Raw genomic sequence first — 23,100 nt, 5'->3', positions numbered from 1 at the left:
CGTGCGTTCCTTTCAAGCCATTTCGGGGATGTACGCTCGCTATTTCGTACGCTCGTTAGTTAGAGGAGGGGTCGTCAGAGTTTAGGGAGGAATTTTAGATGCGAACGAAAATACGAGCGAGCCATTGAATTTAAATATTTTTGTACGTACGCCTAACGTACGTGCGCCCGCTTGCGAGTGGGTCTGAATGAGGGCCATTGTGTGTTGAATTTTGAGGACAAAAATTTATTTATTCCATTGTGGAATAAGGCTGTACAATAACAAAATGTGGAAAAAGTGAAGTGTTGTGAATACTTTCTGGATGCACTGTACATGCAGGGGGTGGGCATAAAGTAAGTGCCAGCACTCAAGTAATAGGGGGCTAATAAAGAATGGTAAATAATATTCACAACATACAATTCCAGCATCTATAATAATGAACACGAATGCTGCCCAGAAGTCATGCTAATGTTGTACACAAAAACACATATATTAAATACAATCATTACAAGAAATAAAGTAAAGTAAAATAAAATAGCCAGCCAGCCCAAAACCAACACATAATTAATACTAATACTAATTTGAGAATAAATAATGAAAAAGTAAAATAAAAATCACAAAAATACACTAAATGAAATCTGTTCTTTAAGGATCCTCGGGGCCACCATATCAATATATAAAATCCATTTGGCTTCCCTGCGTTTTAATGCCAATTCTTGATCTCCACCCCTTATTAATGGGGGCTGCCAGTCGATGACCATACACTTAAGTGTTGAAAGTGAGTGCCCTTTCTGGAGAAAATGTTTGGCTACTGGTTTAGTTGTCATTCCAGTCACCAAAACCTGCCGGACCGAACAGCGATGGATCGCCATCCACTCACGAAACAGCAGGGTGGTGAGGCTGACATAAAAAAGAGAACAAGGGCATGTAAGTATGTAAACAACAAACTTACTAGTGCATGTGAGTCTGTGTTTAATACTAATAGGCCTGCCAGTGTGTGGGTGTTTAAAAGTGCTGCCCACATTCATACTCTGACTTGTAATACAGTTTATGCAGCGGAAACACCCAGTTTGTGTCTTTTTCGTCTTGATGGGCATCAGATATATTGTGGGTCTCATCAGCAACTGCTTGAGACTTTGGGACTGATTCAGAAGCGCACGCTATTTGAGTGTGCTCGCTCTGAATCAGGGCATTTTTTTTTTAAGTCTCGGCCTCCCGGCCTCTCACACAGCTGTGGGTGACCACCTACAGCTTGTGTGAGCGCCCTGGCGATGGTTGCGATTATCACGACCATCGGCATTGCAAGGAGACCCTAAGGTAGGGTTTCAGCACTCGCGAGCCCCAGCGAAAGTGAAGTTCTCACTCGCTATGGGGCTTGCGCACGCACCGCGCTTGTGCACTGGGCCACCATCGACCCGCTTGCAAGCGCTATGCGCTCGCAAGTGGGTCTGAATCAGGCCCTTTGTCCCTTGCATAAGGAAACAAGTGCCTTCTTATCTTGTAAAGGCATAGCTCCATCAGAACTTATAAGGTGCCAGTTTTTATGAATCGCTCGTTGAATACTGGTGGCATGGGTGTCATAAAGGCTGGAAAAAATAATAAGTTTCTCCAGTTTCGACTGGTTCTTCTGAGTTATGGAGGGCTGCTGGAATGTATTCCTTGCTTTATCCAAACAAGGTTTCACCACCCTATGTGAGACATCGCGGTTGTGTTCTCCTGGTGGAGGAGGGTGCGTCATGCCGCACCGGTCCGTGATCGTGAATGTCGTGATCCGGGGAGTAACCCCGCTGATGTCTGTTGCTAGGGCTGACTGTGTAGTCACTATGCAGGACACTTGTTCTCATTAGGAGGATTTGTTATTGTGACCGGGTATGTGTATGGCTCTATTGGCGTGCATTCCATCATACCATGTGGACACAGAGTGGATTGGATTGATTGCACCAAGTCATGCTTATGTCACTATTGGTGGTATGTAACTATTAAAGATTTTTTACTATTGTAATGGTGAGTGCCCTCCAAGCTTCATACATTTTTTGGATATGTGGTTACACTGAGGATGCACCCCCATAAGATGGTCATGCTGTAGCGAGTGCAGGCTTTATATGGATTATATATATATATATATATATATATATATATATATATAAATAAAATGAATTTTGCTTTGTTGTATTCATTTTAAATATAGCTTTTTCCAATATTTCAGAGGGGTCTATTCTTGATTGAATCTCTCTGTGGAATACTTTTAGAAGAAACATATGTTCAGAATTTTTAAGTAATTGCAATATCACTAAAAGCTTTGCAATTAAATTACTGAGACTAAATGCTGTAGAAATTAGATTTTTGTTGATCTTATTATGTCAATTTGAGTGTAATATGTGTGATTGATTCCAGAATATTCTGCAGAACAATGTCAAAATCCTTTTAATTCAAACAATGAATGTGCCATGGAACTTTTTTGGTACATTACATTTTGAATATAATTTAAATGACTTGAACTTATAGTAATATAAATATATTTTACCATCATGTAAAATCCACAATTGGTTTACAAAATATCTACATGAACATATCTAAGTGTTATGAGACAACAAAGAAATATTTTGTAAATATTTTTATTATCTTTCTCAAATTTTATATGGTGCTTTTTAAACCTAAAGAAAAGTTTGGAAAGATTCTATTGATTCCTCTGTCCATCTTAGATACCACAAGATCATACCTGTTGTTGGATTGACATTGTCCAATTTAACAAAATTTATTTACATTTATTATGTGCCAATAACTTTTTGCGAACTATGGTTGTGCTATAATTTTTTAACCAATTTTCAGTTAATTAACTTCCACATTTGTTAATGTAGCAAATTATTTGAACTTCTTATATTCCAAAAGTTTGCTTTTAATTCAAATGCAGTCTATAATTAAATCGATAATTAAATTTCAGCCTTGAATATAACACAGAAAAGAAGAATATTAAAGAGATGACAGTAAAAGTTAAAATGTACCACATGATATAACTTATGGGCTGCCAGCTTGCAAAATCACAGCAAAAACTGTTACTTCTTCATTGTGTTGGTTGCTCTAAAGCTGCATAAACCTAATGAATGGTCACAAATTTCAAATGTCTTAAATATAAGTATTTGGTGTTCTGGAATTTAGTCCATAGGCCATATGTTCATTAATTACAAGCAATATGCAGCAAAAATTGAAACCAGGACCCAAGACAAAAAATATGTGAATTAAAATAAATAGCACACCTCATTACTGCAGTTTAAATTAAAGTTACCTTTTTGTTTCAACTTTCTGGTATGAGTTCAACTAAATAACATGCATTTCAACTGTTTTTATCATATGACTGCTTTTATTATAATAATGTGTGTGGATTAATTAAAGATTTCTACGTTTGCAAGTACTGACATTTTTGCACTAGTTTTTACTTTCTTTAAATGTTGGGGATTTACATTTACACTAATGGGATGAGAAGGAGAAGAAAGAAAATAACTTTTTTCCCTTTCACACCAAATAAGGTAACTTGGAGATGGATAAATTCAACTCTACCTTTCCAAGATCTGATACACTTTCTTAAGTTGCCAATCCACTTAAAGACATGAAAACAACTGCATGATTATTATTATTATTATCCTTTATTTATATGGTGCCACAAGGGTTCCGCAGCACCTAACACGTACAAAAACAAAGTACAGAAACAGTACAGAAACAGTTGAACAGAACAAGGAAACAGTGACGTACAGTACAAGACATTGCAGTACAAGTACATGGTGTATAAATATTACTGCAACAGTAGCAGGATGGCAAAAGTCAAGGGTTAGGTGCTGTTATAAGGAGTATAGAGTAGATAATATAAGTAAAGGAAGGAAAAGCACATGAGGGAAGAGGGCCCTGCTCGTGAGAGCTTACATTCTAAAGGCAAAAGGCATACAGACAGGGGTGACACAGATGGGGTAGACAGTGAGCATGGAACAGAGGGTTAGAATGACAGATGGGTGGATTCCAGTTTTACATTATGTGAGCAAGTGAGATGGAGTAAGATTTACACCTCTGACATTCTACTTTAGTTTTTGTAGGTGTCTGTGGAAAGCCATGGTTGCTGTATGGTTAAGGTGTGAACCAGCAGTTTCAGGTAAATGTAGAAATTGGTGAAAGTAGTTGTTGTAAAGAAATGTTCAGATGTAAAATAATGATAAGTTGTGATAGAGTGTGGATTCCATAAGGCACATTTATTGATTTGGAGGGTGATGGGGGACACATGGGGTTTGCAGGGTATTTTTTCCATATTAAAACCACTGTGTGTTTGTGTGGGGCCTGGATTTGGTGATATGTCACCAGATAATAAAAGTAGAAGGATAGAGAAGTAGATAGAGTTGTAAAAGTTTTTATAGTGACACAATGAGGCTGTAATAGTCAATGTATGATGAAAAGATATCTTAGGAGTTTTAAGAGGAGGGGAGAGAATGAATAGGGTTGCAATGAGCACAGAGAGTAGAGTTAAGGATGTTATATCCTTAGAGAAAATATAAAGAATAGTTTTGATGAAAAGAAATGTGTAGTACATGGTGAGAATTAGGTTTGTTACTTTAAAACTGATTTCCTTAAAATTTGTCTAAATCTGAAATTACCTTAGATGTTGGTCAATGTTTGTTCAACTGTTTGATTAACTGTGGTAGTTTTCATCATCCGTCATTTTCAGCATAGAACTAAAATTTTTCACTAAAATGATAAAATCCTTCTAGGCTCATTTGTGCACCATTCCTCAGGGGAATAAATGCCTTGTACCATATTCCCTGTCATATTATGTCCAACGGTGTTGCATTTCCTGTGTTTGAGCTATATAAATTGGTAGTTGATATGTTTGAAGATTTTTGTGTCTAAATTTTGCTCTCAAGATGGAGTCTTTGTCTAGAGTCAAATGTAACTTTGATAGTTGGGCCTCTGGGAGTATAAGGCTGCACTTTACACAGAAAATCTATTGTGCTGTTAATGCTAGCTTCAAATAATGTTCTCAAATCTGCAGTGAGAGATCTGCACCTTTTAGTGATATTTCAAACTTTAAAATCAATCAATTCAGAGACAATGGAAGCTTTAGATATTAACTGTTATCTGCAAATGTATTAATGTGTTTTATTGCCAATGATGTGGCTTCATAAATCTTCTGAGACCAAATTAAATTCTACTGTAGATTTCTTGCTTTGAATTTGAGATAGGAACTCATATAGCTTCTCTATTTTCTCTCTCCAATCCCATATTTAATACCACTTTGGAATAACACTGCTTTTCCCCCAGGCACAGGTGCACATCCCTTCTCTTAGTGGAATAAAAAGATGTGGTCTTCATGGCAAACATTGCTCTTTTACAGAGATTTCCCTTAGTGTATATTCAGGATGTGCCACATATCATACTCAGACTAGAAGCAATATTTTTGATAGTATCATAGTTATAGTAATTTACATAGAGTTCATGCTTCCTCACCACACTATGATGGAGTCTCTCTACTAGAAGAGGATTACTTTTAACTATATACAGAATGGTATTTGACTACAGTCCATCCTCAAGGAACTCCATGAGATCAAATGAAAAAAAGACATGTGGAAACTCTAGAACCTGATAACTGGTCATTTAAAAGATTAAAGAGTAGAGTATCTGTGCAAATAAGGGAGAATGCACACTAAGGTGTTTTATGCACAGCCAAATTTCATACTATATTTTAAATTTCTATTTTTCGGGTCCTGACTTTTTGAGGATTTCCAGCCCTGTGCTTACCAGCTTTTGACTTGTTTTACAGTATGACAGGAGAACTCAATGCTGTGTGTCTCCCTGCTATACTGTAAGCTCCTGGCTGGTTCAACCTGGTGCTGGTTAGTTCTTATTTCCATAAAATCCTCAATTTCTCATCTCAACCATAAAAAGAAATAAAAAAAATATCATGGTGTAGTAGATTCTTAAAGCACTATTCTGGCTTCCACTCGGAGTGAAAAAAAAATCCACTATGTGATAATAGGTTATTCTATAATGCAACGAAATCTTTCACCAATGAGAAGTGTATGAACAACATGGGCACTCACAATGAAGCTAAGTGAATGATGTGGGTAAAGGTATCTTTACATAATTTCCAACTTCCTTAGGGCATACCCAACTCATGCAGATGTTCGTAAAAACATGCACATCAAGGTATCGTTACTAATGAAGAACTTCTTATAATGGGCATATCCCACTCAGAAAACCGTGTTTATCAAGGTTTCTTTGATTAATTCTGGTAGTACGCTCTCAGTGTCACAACATAAATATATCAAAATATTATATATATATGAACAAAAAATAAATCACTTTAGATAATTTAAAAAATTTAGATAGAAAGGACTTTTTAAACCACAAATGTCAACTAAGTGACAAATTTGATTTTGGTTTTGTTAGTGAGTTTAATAACCAACATAGAACTATATAAAAAGTGTAAACGAAACACTGGGGACTACTAAAAGAAAGACTATGTGTTAGGTTCCATCAACCCAGAAAGACCAATATGTATCTATCGAAAGGCACCCACTTAAAGTCAATATTAGTCTCTAGTAATCTTCCATCTTCCTCTGCTCCTACCAACATCTTGTCAACTGGTTTTTTAGGGGAGGCACCTGCCGAGGTATTAAGAATATTAAAAGTGATAGGAGTAATAAGAAATCTAATATATTACAATTAATAATCAGAAAGTTAACATCAAAAAATGTATTACATGCAATAGTAAAAATGTAATTTATGTAGTCAAATGCATATGTAATAAATTCTATATTGGTAGAACATCCAGGTCCATAAAAGTAAGGATTAGCAAACATCTTTGCAATATAAAAAAACACAGGCTTTGTCTTTACATTTCAAGGAAATCCATAAATGTTCAACAAAAGACATTGTGGGTTTCTATGGAATGAGAGTCATTAAAATAATAAAAGAATAGGGATATGGCCTGTGAGTTAGCTAAAACAGACATGAATCTTATATACTCTTTAAAAATGTGTATTTCTATTGGACTAAACAGTGACTTTGAGTTAAAATGTTTTTTGAAACTTTTCTTAGAAAGTACAGTAATTGTTGTTTCTTTAAGTTGTAGAACTGAGATTGGCCAAACATCCTTACTACAAAAAGTGGAGAAAATATATGGATTGAACAATCATTACAAGGGTGGACTATGAACTGTGAAATTCTGGTGGAATAGAACTACAAATATGGAGTTGCAGTATCAGCTACCCTATGTATTAATATTTTGTATATGATATAGTTATGCTTTATTTTTATGATGTTTTTTATTTATTTTCAGAATTTGTTTTTATGGCCACATGTTTTATTTCTTGCTTAGTTTACTGCCACCATAATGTGGAGATGGTTCCACTTTGGGGGGGGGGGGTGATCTTTTTTTTATGATGATGATCTGCCACACTTCTGGTCATGGGACATTGGCGGTATCACATGGAGCCATTACATGCGGTAGATGGCTGCACATCCAGCATATGCTGCAAGTTTTGTCAAACTTCTCTTTTGGGAGAAACTACTACATCTGACATATTGCCACACATCCGGCACTATGCCGGATGTTTGGCCTTTTCCAGTATGCTGGTGTGCTTAACACTTGATATTAATCTATGTTTGCAATTTTTGTTTTTAGAAATATTTTAATTTTAATTTTAAGAATATCACAGCGTGTAAAACAATTACATATCAATAGCATATTGGTGAAATAAAACCAAGCAAAATCACAATATGCAATCTTGTTTTTAACATATATTTATATATATATATATATATATATATATATATATATATAACTTTTTAAAAAAACACAGAAAAAAACAGGTATATACATAGCAAACCATTTCTAATGGGTAGGGAGAGATGATACAAAGGAAAGAAGTGAAGGGAAAATACAGGGTTTGTGGAGAAACAGTAGGGAACTAAGGTCAGGTGAAAGACTGAAAAAATATGACTGTCAAAGAAGGCTTGAGTTAAATAAACTATGTCTACATCTAATGCAAAGGAGTTAGGGTTCTATATGAAGAGGAATAAATCAAGTTGCAACAAAGTCCAAGTGCTTCTCTGGGGCTGTGTGAAATTTCATATTTCATATTTATATAGAAGTCTAATAGTTGAAACCATTCTCATATCAAAGGAGCCACCACTGAGCACCAGCGAACTGGGACAACCGCTCTTGCTGCTTTATTAATATATTTAAGGAGGGATTTTTTTATACTGGGATATAGGTGTGTTTGAGTATGAAAGCAATCAAAAATCTGGTCCTATCTGAACCTGGTAACACAACACTTCTGTTGAAAGCACTATAATTTTGGACAAGAAGGGGGAAATTAGGGGACAGCCCAACCATATATGTATCAAAGTACCTCTATCCTTACCACATCTCATGCACAGAGGGGAAAAACTTATGCAACATTACCGGACACCTGTACCACCTCGTCAGAAGCTATTATTGAGTTTTATGTTTGCGATTTTAATATACTGTTCCAGTATTCACATTATGGAGTTTGTTTAATGTAAGTATTTTATGATATGGATTTCTCTTATGCATTTGGAATGTTTACATGTTATGTTTTCAATATGAGGTAATTTTCCAGTCATTTAATGTTGGTGTAAGGAAGTATAAATGCTTGAATCAGTTTTTCTCTCTGCTGGCTATGAATAAATATATCCAAGTTGGATTGAAATGCGTTGGCCAGCAGAAACGTTTCCTGGTGTCTTGCCCTTGAAGTTTTTTTTGCCAGTGGTCTTCAATCCAGTTCCTTTGAAAGTCCAGGCCTTCCTGTTCCATCATCAGGTTTTTAGACCATCTAAGCTGCTCTTATTATTATTGACTCCAGGCAGATCCCCAGAGTCCAATTTTTTTTTATCATTGTGAATATTTTATAGCTCTATTTTTATGAGTTGGAATAAATATATATTTTTATATGTTGTTACACCGATGAGAGAGTACAATCATAAAGGATCAAAGAAACCTTGATACAGCTGGTTTTATCTGCCCCAGTGTGAGTGGGGTACACACATTATAAGAAGTTCTTCTCGAGTAAAGATACCTTGATGTACATGTGTTTATTAACATCTGTGTGAGTGAGGTATGCCCTTGTTATATGGAAGTTGGATATTAAGTAAAGATACATTTACACACATCATTCACTTACCTTCATTGTGAGTGGGATACACCCATGTTGTTCATACACTTGTCATTGGTGGGAGATTTTGTTCCTTTACAGAACACCCTATTATCACACTGTCAATTTTTTTCACTCTGGGTGAAATTCCGAATAGTATTACACCATGATATTTTTTTATTTTTTTTATGGTCAAGAAATGAGAATTTGAGGATCTTCTGGATATAAGAAAGAAAATTATCTGATCTAAAGAAAGTTCATCATATATTGCCTTTATCTTTTGACATAATTACTGTTTTCATATATGTTGTTGTTTGAAATATGGTGAACATTTCCTGTCTACCATAAGGTGGGGCTGCCTTGCGTTATTTCTGGAGGTCTCACTCAACATTTTTTTTAAAGTCTATTTGCTGTTGGTTTGAACTGAAAGAACTGATGGCTTTTACACCTGCAAAATACGACTGAAAATTATGTTGGGTTTCAATTGAAATGATCAATATGCCAATTTTGTCATCTGTAATCTTGTTGATGTCCGGCAATTTCAATAGATTTTAAAATAGATCTTAAATTGACCTTTAGTAAATTTACCCACTGGACTTTGACTAGGCCTTTGTAGAATATTCCACTTTTTATGTTCAACAACACCAGTATTGCTTTGGCATTGTGTTTGGGATCATTAGTCTGCTTACAAGTGAACTTTCTCTCAAACTTTAGTTTTCTAGCTGACTGATGCATTATCTCCCTGTATTTCCTTGCATTTTTCTGTATACATTGGTCTTTCAATTTCACAAGTAACAAAAAAATCCCCTCTACATGATACTGCCATCCCAAAATGTGACTGTTGGGATAAAGTTTGCTAAGGAGTGGGTATCATTAGGTACAGTATGACCATGTTATTTGAATTAGGAGTCTTTTACCCATAACAGCTGACCTTTTTTAATGCATATCAGGTTGAGGCTGATTGAAAGTTAATTATTAGGGCAATTATTTTCAACTTTGTATAAACTTGGATCTTCCTCAGGGTAGAATACTTATATTTGTTAGTTTGTCTGCAACAAACTAACATCCATCGATGACCTCTTTATTTCAAATAACCTCAACCTTCTAGCAATAACAGAAACATGGCTCACACAAACAGAAACTTCCTTCCCTGCAGCACTCTCACACGGTGGCCTACACTTCACACATACCTCCATTCATGGTACCAGTAAAGGAGGTGGAGTAGGATATTACTGTCCCAATATTTTACATACACAGTGCTCCCACAGGTACCATCACTCACATTTACATTATTTGAAGTACATTCTAACAGGACTTTCACCACTTTCTCTCTGCACATTGCTGCTATCTATCTGGACCAGCCAATCAATTTCAGGAACATTTTTTCTGCCTGACTCCCTCACTTCCTATCCTCTGATATCTCCACCATCATCATGGGTGATTTCAATATCCCAAATGACAGTCCACAATCTCCTCATGCCTCCAAACTTCTTTCTTTAACCTCCTCTTTTGGCCTCTCCCAATGGACTGACTCCTCAACTCATCAGGATGGCCACTGCCTTGATCTTGTATTTACCAGACTATGCTCAGTTTCTGACTTCACTAATTCTCCTTTCCCTCTCTCAGATCATAACCTTATCACCTGCACACTCTCCTACATTACGTCAACCTCAATGTCAATCAAATCAACCATGCCTCCTCAAACCCGCAGAGATATTAATGATAATAATTTTCAACAACTATCCACCTCTCTGCAACAATTACTTTTGACAATTTTTAAATTCACTTTTGAGACTGCTGTATCACACCTGAACCTGACCCTAGAACTAGCCCTTGATGAAGTAGCTCCAGATACCTATCACACTCCACGTAGACTTAGACATCAACCATGGCATTCCAAATTGATAAAACATGTACAAAAACTCTCCTGTAAAGTAGAACATCAGTTGCATTAATTTTGTACTCCAAGTGACTTCCTCACATATCAGACTATGTACCACTCTTATCGTAATGCACTGGATACTGCCAAACAAACATATTTCCAATCTGTCATCTCTGCCCAAGCCTCTAAATCCAACCAAGTTTTTAAAACATTTAAATCACTTCTTACCCCTCCCTCACCCAACCCACCTGCTACAATCAGTGCACAAGATCTTGCTTCCTATTTTAAGGACAAGATTGATAATATCCAAAATGAAATGGTGGGGTCTTCCTCAGCTAGTGTTCTGCTCAATTCCCTACCTGAACCTGCTGTCATGTTATTTTCATATGACTCCACTAATGAAGATGAAGTATCTACACTCTTCTCATCCTCCTACTCTACTACCTCTCCTCTGTATCCTATACTCTCACAAATTAGTAAAGTTGTATATCCTGTACTTATCCTACCTACACTTAACTAAAATCTGCAATCTCTCCTTCCTTACTGGTATCTTTCCATCACTGTTCAAGTATTCAGTGATCATTCCCATTTTGAAAAAAACTAAATTCTGACCCAAACTCTCTCTCAAATTAATGTCCTATCTCCCAGCTCCCTTGGCTCTCCAAGCTACTGGAGAGACTTGCCTACACTCGCTTCACACACTTTCTTAACACCCACAACTTATTGGATAGACTTCAGTCAGGCTTTCATTCCCAACACTCCACAGAGACAGCACTGACTAAGGTAGTAAATGATCTGGTCACTGCCAAGGCTAAAGGCCATTACTCACTTCTAATTTTTCTAGAGCTCTCTGCTGCCTTTGACATTGTTGAACACTCTCTTCTCATACAACACTACAATCCATAGGTCTTCAAGATACAGCCCTTTCTTGGTTCTCATCCTACCTATTTAATTGCTCTTTCACTATTCGCTTTTCAGATTCTACCTCCACTTCGCTACCGCTATCAGCTGGAGTACCACAAGGCTCAGTCTTAGGTCCTCTTCTTTTCTCAATCTATACCACCTCTTTTGGCAAACTAATCAGCTCCTTTGGTTTTTGGTATCATCTGTACGTAGATGATACTCAAATCTACCAATCCTCCCCATATTTGTCACCATCTGTGTTGGTCCATGTCACTGAATGTCTCTCGCCAGCTCAAACGTAATATATCCAAAATGGAATTAATTATATTTCCACTGGCCGATAGTAGTTACCAACCTGATATCTCTATTACTGTTGACAACTCGACAATCAACCCCAATCCACAAGCTTGCTGCCTAGGTGTCATCCTTGACTCTGAACTGTGCTGTTCCCCACATTCAATCTGTCTCAGAATCCTGTTACATACATCTAAAAAACCTAGCCAAAATTCAACCATATCTTACACAAGACACTGCAAAAATCTTACACAAGACACTGCAAAAACTCTAATACATGCACTCATTATTTTCTGCATTGACTATTGCAATAATCACCTTACTGGTCTTCCCAAAAACAGACTCTTGCCACTTCAATCCATTTGAATGCAGCTACGAGGCTGAACTTTCTCACCAAATGACAATGATCATTGTCTGCTGATCCACTCTGTCAGTCCCTCCATTGGCTACCAGTCTTCTACCATATTCAATATAAAATACTTACACTCACACATAAAGCTATTAACCCAATTACACCAACATACATCTCTTAACTTATCTCAAAATATCTTTCAACCCAACATCTCCGCTCTGTGCAAGATCTGTGTCTCTCATCCTTATGCTTCACTTGTTCCCATGCAAGGTTGCAGGACTTTTTTTGTGCTGCACCATCCTGTGGAATGCTCTCCCATGCACAATAAGACTTTCCGCTAGTCTCCAAACATTCAAGCATTCTCTGTAAACTCACCTCTTCAGACAAGCTTATCAGATTTCAAAATTGCCTACATAACCTTTATAGCTTCCCTATCTAACTCCCTTTTTATAGTATACACATATCACATTTTCTCTTTCTTCAATTTCACATCCTCCTAACCCTAGGCCAACTTCCAGTATGACTGGATCATACAGCTCACCAAGAACATCTGCAATTGGGCTCGACCAATTTTCAATATGTAGCACCTATCCTTGTGTATCAACACCTAATTTCCTATAGATTGTAAGCTTGCGAGCAGGGCCCTCTATTAATGTTGTTTCAAATTGTAAAGCACAATGGAATATGCTGAGCTATATAAGAAACTGTTAATACATACATAAATAAATAAATAATGATTATCAGGTTGAGGCTTATTGAAAGCTAATTATTGTGGCAATCACTTTCAACTTTGTATAAACTTGAATCTTCCTCAGGGTAGAATACTTATGCATGCAGCTTTTTTATTTTTTTTTTAATCTGCAGATACATAATAATTATGAAATTGCACATTTACTTTAAGAGCCTCCTGGCCTGCAATAAAAATTCTGCCAGGAACAATCTGTGCGTCTTTTGTAATACAGACAAATATATTGACTTTTTAGGGGGTTTGAACACTTTTTAAAGCCACTGTATTTCTGAATCTGCATGGGACACATTTATGTGAACATGCCATCACTGAACGTTGCCTATGTGAGTATGTCCCTTCACCTTTGCCCACATTTGCATAAGCGCTTTTTTGGAGCATGTTCTGTGTGAATTTATGCTTGACATATTCAACTGTGTATAAGCATCTAAGATATAAGCTGACAACCAACATATCATGCAGCTGTAAGTTAGCTGCATGATAATTCTCTGCACTACAATGTAGCTTTGATCTACAACATAGTTCATTTAGTCATGTAACTAGTCCTAGATATAGTACTAGTATTGTCTATTGCTGAAATCTATACACAGTTAGGGGTAAATTATGAAAAAAGACAAAATGGCTAGAACAGTACCAGCCAGTGGCATAATTAGGAGGTTGTTGGCTGGGGCACATGTCCTGGGTGCCATCGGACCGGCAGTGTGAGGGGGCACCACTGGACATGGTCCAGGACATTGTTTTCAGTCAGTGCAGTGTGGACCACACTACACAGTAAAACAAACACACCGGCACGAGGTAGTAATCTAATACTACCCGACGGTGGTGTGTATGTTTTAGCAGCCAATGAGAGTCAGTCAGACTTTCATTGGCTGCTGCACCCACAGCGAGAGCCGGGCTGAGCTCCACCTTCCAACATCCACAGTGACATCATGACATCTCTCCCAGCAGCGGGCACAGGAGCAGGGACTCAGTATTGTGTTTTGTTATTTTGTGTGTCTTTGTGCTATAAATGTAAGAGGCAATGCATATGGGGGACCACTACTGTGTAAGGGGCACTACTGCTGACACTGCATAGGGGGGACCATTACTGGGGACACTGTATCAGAGGCATTGCATAGGGGGGACCACTACTGGGGCATTGTATAAGGGGAACTACTGGGGCACTGTTCTAGGGGCAATACTGAGGGCACTGTATGAGTGGCACTGCATAAGGGGCACTACTGGGGGCACTGTATAAGGGTGCATGACTGGGGGCACTGAGTAAGGAGCACTGCATTGTGGGGACTACTACTGCAGGCACTGTATAAGGGGTACTACTGGGGTCACTGCATAGTGGGAACCACTACTGGGGGCACTGCATAGGGGGTACCACCACTGGGGTCACTGTATAAGGGGCACTTTTGGAGGCACTGGCTAGGGGAAACCACTACTGGGGGCACTGTATAAGAGGCACTACTGGAGGGACTAAATAGGGGGACCACTACTGGGGGCACTGCATAGGGGAAACTATATAAGGGGCACTAATGGGGGCACTGTATAAGTGGCACTGCATAACATGCACTACTGGGGGCACTGTATATGGGTGCACTACTGGGGCACTGTATAAGTGGCACTGCATAAGAGGCACTACCGGGGGCACTGTATAAGGGTGCACTACTGGGGGCACTGTATAAGGGGGCATTGCATAAGTGGCACTACTACAGGGAGCACTGCTGCTGGGGACATTGTATAAGGGACACTACCACAGTGGCAATTTCAAGAGGGGTGCTACTACTGGGGGCAATAAGATGCATATGGAATGGAAAGGAATGGTCCCAGAGTGACAAGAAATGGTGGTGTGTCACTTACTTTTCCACTTTTTAACTTGCCCTGGGCTCCAAATACCTTAGTTATGGCACTGAGAGAATAGTAAAATTCTGACAGAATCTGGAAACACATCTAGAAAAATGTATTAATTACAAACATATCGCTGCTCAATCTTGCATATCATAGCATAAAATATTTCACGGTAAGCATGTGACAGTATTAATGCTGCAGCAATCATGTCTTAAAAAAACGTACTAGAAAATAATAACCCAACTAGTTCTGTTGTACTGGCTGCTGGTCTCATTATAGATTGCAAATAGGAATTGATGTAGCAAATCAAACCAGATTGAAATGAAACATACTATGAACTGCAAGCAATATTTTTAAATATTGTTTGCAGCTATTTGGAAAATTTTAACTTACTTTCAACAGAATCATAGAGAGCATAATTTCAGGTTCTTGACTACAGTATACTACTGACTTGAAACCTGCAAAGAATATTCTGCTTATCTGCCAATTAGGGAACCACAAAATCAGATTATATGAACTGTTCCTGGTCTGCAACCATAGCTTGGACCAGATAAAATAGGTATTATCACCCTGTGTAAGGGTATAAATTAAAAATATTTGAAGCTATGTTTCAGTCAATTGATTTGCACACTGAGACAGTAAGTGATACAGTTGTGTTAAGTGTTTTGTAGAACATAAATGTAAGTTTTTGAATGTGTGATCTCAAAAATAAACAATACATACAGTACAAGATGATAAAAAAGAAACAGAAACAAGGCAACAAAATAATGACACAGGGAGTACAGCCAGATTAGTTTGCCTGAAAAGAATCTTTTAACTGTGAATGGGAGCAAGTAATGAAAGTGAGACACAGATCTTGAGCGGAGTGGAGAGGGTAGGGAGATAATTTAAAATAGGCAAAGAGAAATATGTTAATATGTGGTTTGATTAATAGCCTTATGTGTAAGTAAAAGTATTTTATATTGAATATGGTAGGAAACCGGTAACCAATAGAAGGATTGACAGAGCGGATCAGCAGACGATGGACATTTGGTGAGAAAAATCAGCCTCACAGCTGCATTCAAAATGGATTGTAGTGGTAAGAGTCTGTTTTTATGAAGACCAGTAGAGAGACTATTGCAATAATCAATGTGGGAAATAATTAGTTCATGGACTAGAGCTTTTGCAGTGTCTTGTGTAATATGGTCATATTTTGTATATTTTTTTGATGTATGTAACATGATTTTGAGGCAGATTGAAAGTGGGGAACAAAGGACAGTTCGGAGTCAAGGATGACACCTAGGCAGCGAGCTTCTGGGGTAAGGTTGGGTATTGAGTTATCAATAGTTATAGAAATATCAGGTTGGTAGCTACTATTGGCTGATGGAATTATAATTCAGTCTGTTTTGGAAATATTAAGTTGGAGGTGTGCCCAGATGACATCCAAGATTATATGGCAGAGAGGAATTCAATGACACGGACCAATAGAGATGTTGACAAATCAGGAGAGGACAGGTAGATTTGAGTATCATGTGTGTGCAGATGATTAGTTTGCCAAGAGATGTGGTACAGACTGAGAAAAGCAGAGCAACTAAGACTGTGCCTTGTAGTACTCCAGCACAGAGAAGGTGGATGAGAAACGAACAGTGAAAGAGCTATTGGATAGGTAGGATGAGAACCAAGAAAGGGCTGTGTCTTAAAACCTAGGGATTGTAGTGTTTGTATGAGAAGAGAGTGGTCAACAGTGTCTAAAGCAGCAGAGAAATCTAGAAGCATAATAAGTGAGTAATGGCCTTTAGACTTAGCAGTAACCAGATCATTCACTACCTTAGTCAGTGCTGTCTCTGTGGAGTGTTGGGAATGAAAGCCTGACTGAAGTTGGTCCAATAAGTAGTGAGAGTTAAAGTGTGTGAGGTGAATGTAGTCAAGTTTCTCAAGTACCTTGGAGGGGCACGGAAGCTGAGAGATGGTAATATGAGAGACAGTAAGAGAGTTAGGGTCACAGTTTTGTATTTTAATAATGGTAGTATTCGCTGCATGCTTGAACAGTGATGGATAGATACCAATATATAGAGAGAGATTACATATTCTTAAACTATATCAGTTGCTGCCAAACATTTCTTACATAAACTGAGCAATAAATCTGAACACCAAACAATGTGGAGGAAGAAAATAAAATTTTGCCTTTTTGCTCTATGGTGTCTTTTACAGACATCCACATGTAAAGTATTACTACAGCCAGATGGGAAACTGTGTGGAAAAGGCAAAGTTGTGCATAGTAAAGTGGGCAATAATTTGCCTATTTTTATGACGGTATATAAGAAAACAGATTTTTATTTTTTAAGTGAAAATATTTTAATAAGATGGAAAATGGGATTGGGATTGTAGTGATCATTTGGTTTTATCCCAATTTAACTGCAATGCTCAAAGCACTTTTACCTGTGCGAAGAAGCCCAATTTTTTCACCACCTGAAGCATAGCAGCAATTGGACTGCGGGTATTAATTTCAATAGAGGTTGCATAGGTATAATACTGTATATTAATGCCCACTAATGTGCACACATGAACAAATGTTTAAAAAAATTACACGGTTGTCTTCTTACTGTAACAAAAACATGTTAGAAATAATTGATGGTAAATACAGCATGTTTTTTGTTTTTTAGAGAAAGGAAAATACTTATGGTTAGTCCAAATCAGATATGACTGTTGCGTGAGTTTTTCTTATTATCAACTATATACTGATCATGTCTGTCTAAATAACATGTAACATAAAGAAAAAGAGCATTATTATTATTATTATTATTATTATTATTATTATTATTCTCTTTTATTTATTAGGTGCCACAAAGTGTATGTAGTTATGTACATGGGGTAAACATAACACCAAGTAGTACAATAGTTTACTATCACAAACAGTCAGGTGCATAAATATTGGGACATTGACAGAATTTTCATATTTTGGCCTCTATTCACCACCACAATGGCTTTGAAATGAAACAAACAAGATGTGCTTTAACTGCAGACTTTCAGATTTAATTTGAGGGTAATTACATCGAAATCAGGTGAATGGTGTAAGAATTACAACGGTTTCTATATGTGCTTCCCACTTTTTAAGGGGCCAAAAGTAATGGGAGTATCAACTCAAAAGCTATTTCATGGACAGGTGTGGGCTATTCCCACGTTATTTCATTATCAATTAAGCAGGTAAAAGGTCTGGAGTTGATTCTAGGTGTGACATTTGCATTTGGAATCAGTTGCTGTTGACTCTCAATATGAGATCCAAAGAGCTGTCACTATCAGTGAAGCAAGCCATCATTAGGCTAAAAAATCAAAACAAACCTATCAGAGAGGTAGCAAAAACATTAGGTGTGGCCAAATCAACTGTTTGGAACATTCTTAAAAAGAAAGAATGCACCAGAGAGCTCAGCAACACCAAAAGACCCGGAAGACCACGGAAAAAAACTGTGGTAGATGACAGAAGAATTATTTCCCTGGTGAAGAAAAACAACAGTTGGCCAAATCAAGAACACTCTCCAGGAGGTAGGTGTATATGTGTCAAAGTCAACAATCAAGAGAAGACTTCACAAGAGTGAATATAGAGGGTTCACCAAGATGTAAACCATTGGTGAGCCACAAAAACAGGAAGACCAGATTAGAGTTTGCCAAACAACATCTAAAAAAGCCATTACAGTTCAGGAACAACATCCTATGGACAGATGAGACAAAGATCAACTTGTACCAGGGTGATGGGAAGAGAAGAGTATGGAGAAGGAAAGGAACTGCTCATGATCCAAAACATACCACCTCATCAGTGAAGCATGGTGGTGATAGTGTCATGGCGTGGGTATGTATGGCTGCCAATGGAACTGGTTCCCTTGTATTTATTGATGATGTGACTGCTGACAAAAGCAGCCTAATGAATTCTGAAGTGTTTCAGGCAATATTATATGCTCATATTCAGTCAAATGCTTCAGAACTCTTTGGACAGCGCTTCACAGTGCAGATGGACAATGACCTGAAGCATACTGCAAAAGCAACCAAAGACTTTTTTAAGGCTAAAAAGTGGAATGTTATGCAACGGTCAAGTCAATCCCCTGTCCTGAATCTGATTGAGCATGCAATTCACTTGATGAAGACAAAACTGAAGGGAAAATGCCCCAAGAACAAGCAGGAACTGAAGACATTTGCAGTAGAGGCCTGGCAGAGCATCACCAGGGATGAAACCCAGCGTCTGGTGATGTCTATGCGTTCCAGACTTCAGGTTGTAATTGCCTGCAAAGGATTTGCAACAAAGTATTAAAAAGTGAAAGTTAGATTTAGGATTGTTTAGTTTGTCCCGTTACTTTTGGCCCCTTAAAAAGTGGGAGGCACATATAGAAACCATTGTAATTCTTACACCGTTCTCCTGATTTGGATGTAATTACCCTCAAATTAAATCTGAAAGTCTGCAGTTAAAACACATCTTGGCCCTCATTCAGAGCCGTACGCTCTGAGCAGAGCGCACGCTCTGAATGAGGGCCGTCCTCCATAACTATGGAGCGTCCTCCTGGACGCTCGTATAGCTGTGGGTCACCACCCACAGCCTATACGAGCGTGCAGTTTGATTGGCGCGATGGTCGTGACCATCGCGACCATCGAAACTGCGTACAAAAGCCTGTGGTTGAGTTTTCAACCACAAGGCTCGGAGTGATTTTGGCTCTATCAGTGCCAAAATCACTCCCACTGACATCACTAGTGATGTCAGTGGGCCGGCTTCTGATGGGAGGCGTTCGCATGGGAACCCCCCAGTCAGGGAGGCATGCCCCCGGCATGCCCACCAAAGGGGGCGTGCTGTCAGTCAACATCGACAGCACGCCCCCTATGAAGAGACACTACGAGCGAAGGAAAATCCTTCGCTCGACGCGTCTGACGCATGCGCACGACGGAGCTCCCTCCGTCGTGCGCATGCTCAGTGCAGAACATCGACCCACTTGCGAGCGGACAGCCGCTCGCGAGTTGGTCTGAATCAGGCCCATTGTTTGTTTCATTTCAAAGCCACTGGGGTGGTGAATAGAGACCAAAATATGAAAATTATGTCAATGTCCCAATATCTATGCACCTGACTGTATGTACATAATATAAACACAAAAATGTCTATAAAACACAGATGGTGGGATGAGTACAGGGGCAAGGGTAGAGCAGCTCATTGTTCTTATGGGATCAGGAGTTGCACCTGTGTATTTGCTAAGCATTTGTGCAATTGTTTTTATGAACTGCAATTATTTTATTGCTTCTTAATTGGTCTGAAATGTGCTCACTTTCATTTGCATCAATTTGTCTTAATAGCAAAATCTGCCTTTAACAAGAATTGTTTCTAGAATCTACTCCCAAGAGGCCTTGAAGATTACGCAGTGCCTTACTGCTATGAAATAAATCTGTGTTGTTGTTTTTTTTTCTTAAGTAACAGATATTGTTTCATAAAGTGGATACAAAAATACTTTTAAACTTCTCTCTCCATATTCATATTAGGGATCATGCAAAATGTATAGGATTGTGCCATGGCATATTGCAGACACATATGTATGCCTTCAGTTTGTATGGATAAATCTTCATAGATATATGTTCAAAGAATAATATAAAATACAGTACTTTGCAATTTCTAAAATTTAATTTGACCTCATTCCAGCTATTTATTGTGGGGGAAAGGAATAACCTATACTTAAGAATGTTTCAAACTCCTATTATGAAATTGTAGATCATTAACTGTGCATTACCCCACTTCCTACTACATTGAGCAGGGAATATTAAACAGAAATAAAATGTTACATTTTAAAAAGTTCATTCTCTGTATCAGTCCATTAAATCTTTACTAAAACCGAATCTCTAATTAGCACAATGTAATGCATACTTAAATAGAGATAGAATAGTGGATAAAATCGTTTTCTAGTTGAAGAGAATGGAGAACATATTTAACGATTGCTAAATTTAAGATTTACTAAATCATTCAGGATCACATAACAAAGCAAGAAGAGCTATTACTTTTAAAGAAAAATAATAAACAGTATGCCTTAACATATTTTCTCATAATATTACTTAAAATCTGATAACTATTTTGGATATTATGATCCTTTTAGACATACAATTTATATAATTTGTGTGTTAAAACATATTTTTTCTCTTGTATTTGTTGTTCTTCTGAGACTACTTGCCAAAACCTTGACTAGTAGTATGTTAGGAACACATGGCGGTGTTGATGCTACCTCTTACATTGTATTTTGACTTTTGTATTAGTTAGAACTGAATTGAAGTGAACCACAGAAGTTACCTATGTAACATTGTAGCACCAGTTTGATCTGATTGGCAGACATGGATTACTTATAGATTGTAAAGACTGTATGAATGATAAACATGTAATGTCCTCATCATGCAGTGGTCTTGATTAATGAAATATTTAAAAATATATATATTATATTTGATTTTTTATATGCTTCTTACTGTTTATTTATATAGCAATGTTAGATTAGCCCAGGATGTCCAGATAATATTTACACATTCACACCAGTCACTGGCCCATTTGAGCTTACAGCCTAAACTCATTGCTATACAACAATAGACACTAGGCTCCATTTTTGTGAGATACCAGTTAACCTACTTGTTATGGATTGTGGATGGAAAACAGATCATATAGAGAAACCCCATGAAAACAAAGGGTGAACTTACAAACTCCATGTTGAAAGCGTAATGAAGAAATTGGAGAAAGCACTCACAAGAAAGGAGACTAGGTGGGAAATTGCCATGCTGGAATGGTATATTTCAGAGGTACTGATTCCTAAGCGGTTACAAATCCAGAATCCATCTCCTTTTAAAATGGACACAAATCATTTTGAATAGATGTACGCTTTCACTAATGAGTCTCATAATTAAAGAAAGAAAAATAAACCTTGCTAAAAGTGAGAAGCAAATAAATGAACTTACATCACTCCTTGATCCATTCAAGGAGTTAAAGGAGTATACAGATCTAGAGAATGAAATTGAAGTGAGACTAATACGCAAAAAGAAAGATTTATTTAATAGAAAACAAGAAATATATTAGAGATAAGATGGAACTATTGAGAACTGAAGAGGTTGAAGAAAGTGATAATATGAGTGAGATTGAACTAGAAACGTCTCTAGAATGTCTGATCCACACACCCAGATCCAATTACACCCCTATCATAATAGCACAGATGAGAATGAGAACTGATGGCAAAAGGAGTAGAGATTATCCTTCATATTTTTGTTATAAAGTAACATACAAAAACAATGGTAGGAGAGAAAAGGGAGAAATATATTGGCAAAATGTAAGGAGAGTTAATTATGAAGACACTAGAGAAATGAAAAGAACACATGAGGATAGATATGAGTATCCAAAACAAAAACCATGGGGAAACAGGGTTTATGAGGCATCTCCTTACCACACATATCACCATCTTCCCACTTCAAATTTTTATGAGGTACTTAATAGAGAGATTTTTTTGGAGAGGGACAGGAAAAGAAACAGATGGGTGTAGGACACAAAAAGAAATGTACACACAGAGGTAAGACGGGGGAAAGGCTACAAACATAAAGAAGATAGCAATACCACCACTTGTGGATCAAATAAGGAAGAAAAATTAGAGGATGCTACTAAAGTTTTCAATGTAAGCACATACGTATTACAAAAGGATGAGGTCAATTTGTTGAAAAAAGGACTTAAGTTTGCATCGGTAAATTAGCTAAATAAATTTGATATGTACATTGATATACAGATATTTGTCAGAAATCTGTCTCTTAAAAAATATTTTCTGAACCAAAACTTGTGCAATAGTGAAGTAAGGAATGTTTTTAAACATAAGTCCACTTTTAATCCCACTTTTAACAGAGGATGTTTTTTAGAGAGTTTTAATAGAATTGTGTGCTCTGAGGTAGAAAAATGAGACTGAAACATAATACACCTTATAATCTCACCAAAACTGAG

Source organism: Taudactylus pleione, unplaced genomic scaffold, assembly GCF_031769625.1.
Source record: "Taudactylus pleione unplaced genomic scaffold, aTauple2 ptg000006l, whole genome shotgun sequence".
In the NCBI taxonomy this organism is placed as follows: domain Eukaryota; kingdom Metazoa; phylum Chordata; class Amphibia; order Anura; family Myobatrachidae; genus Taudactylus; species Taudactylus pleione.
Note: the sequence above shows the minus strand (reverse complement) of the source record.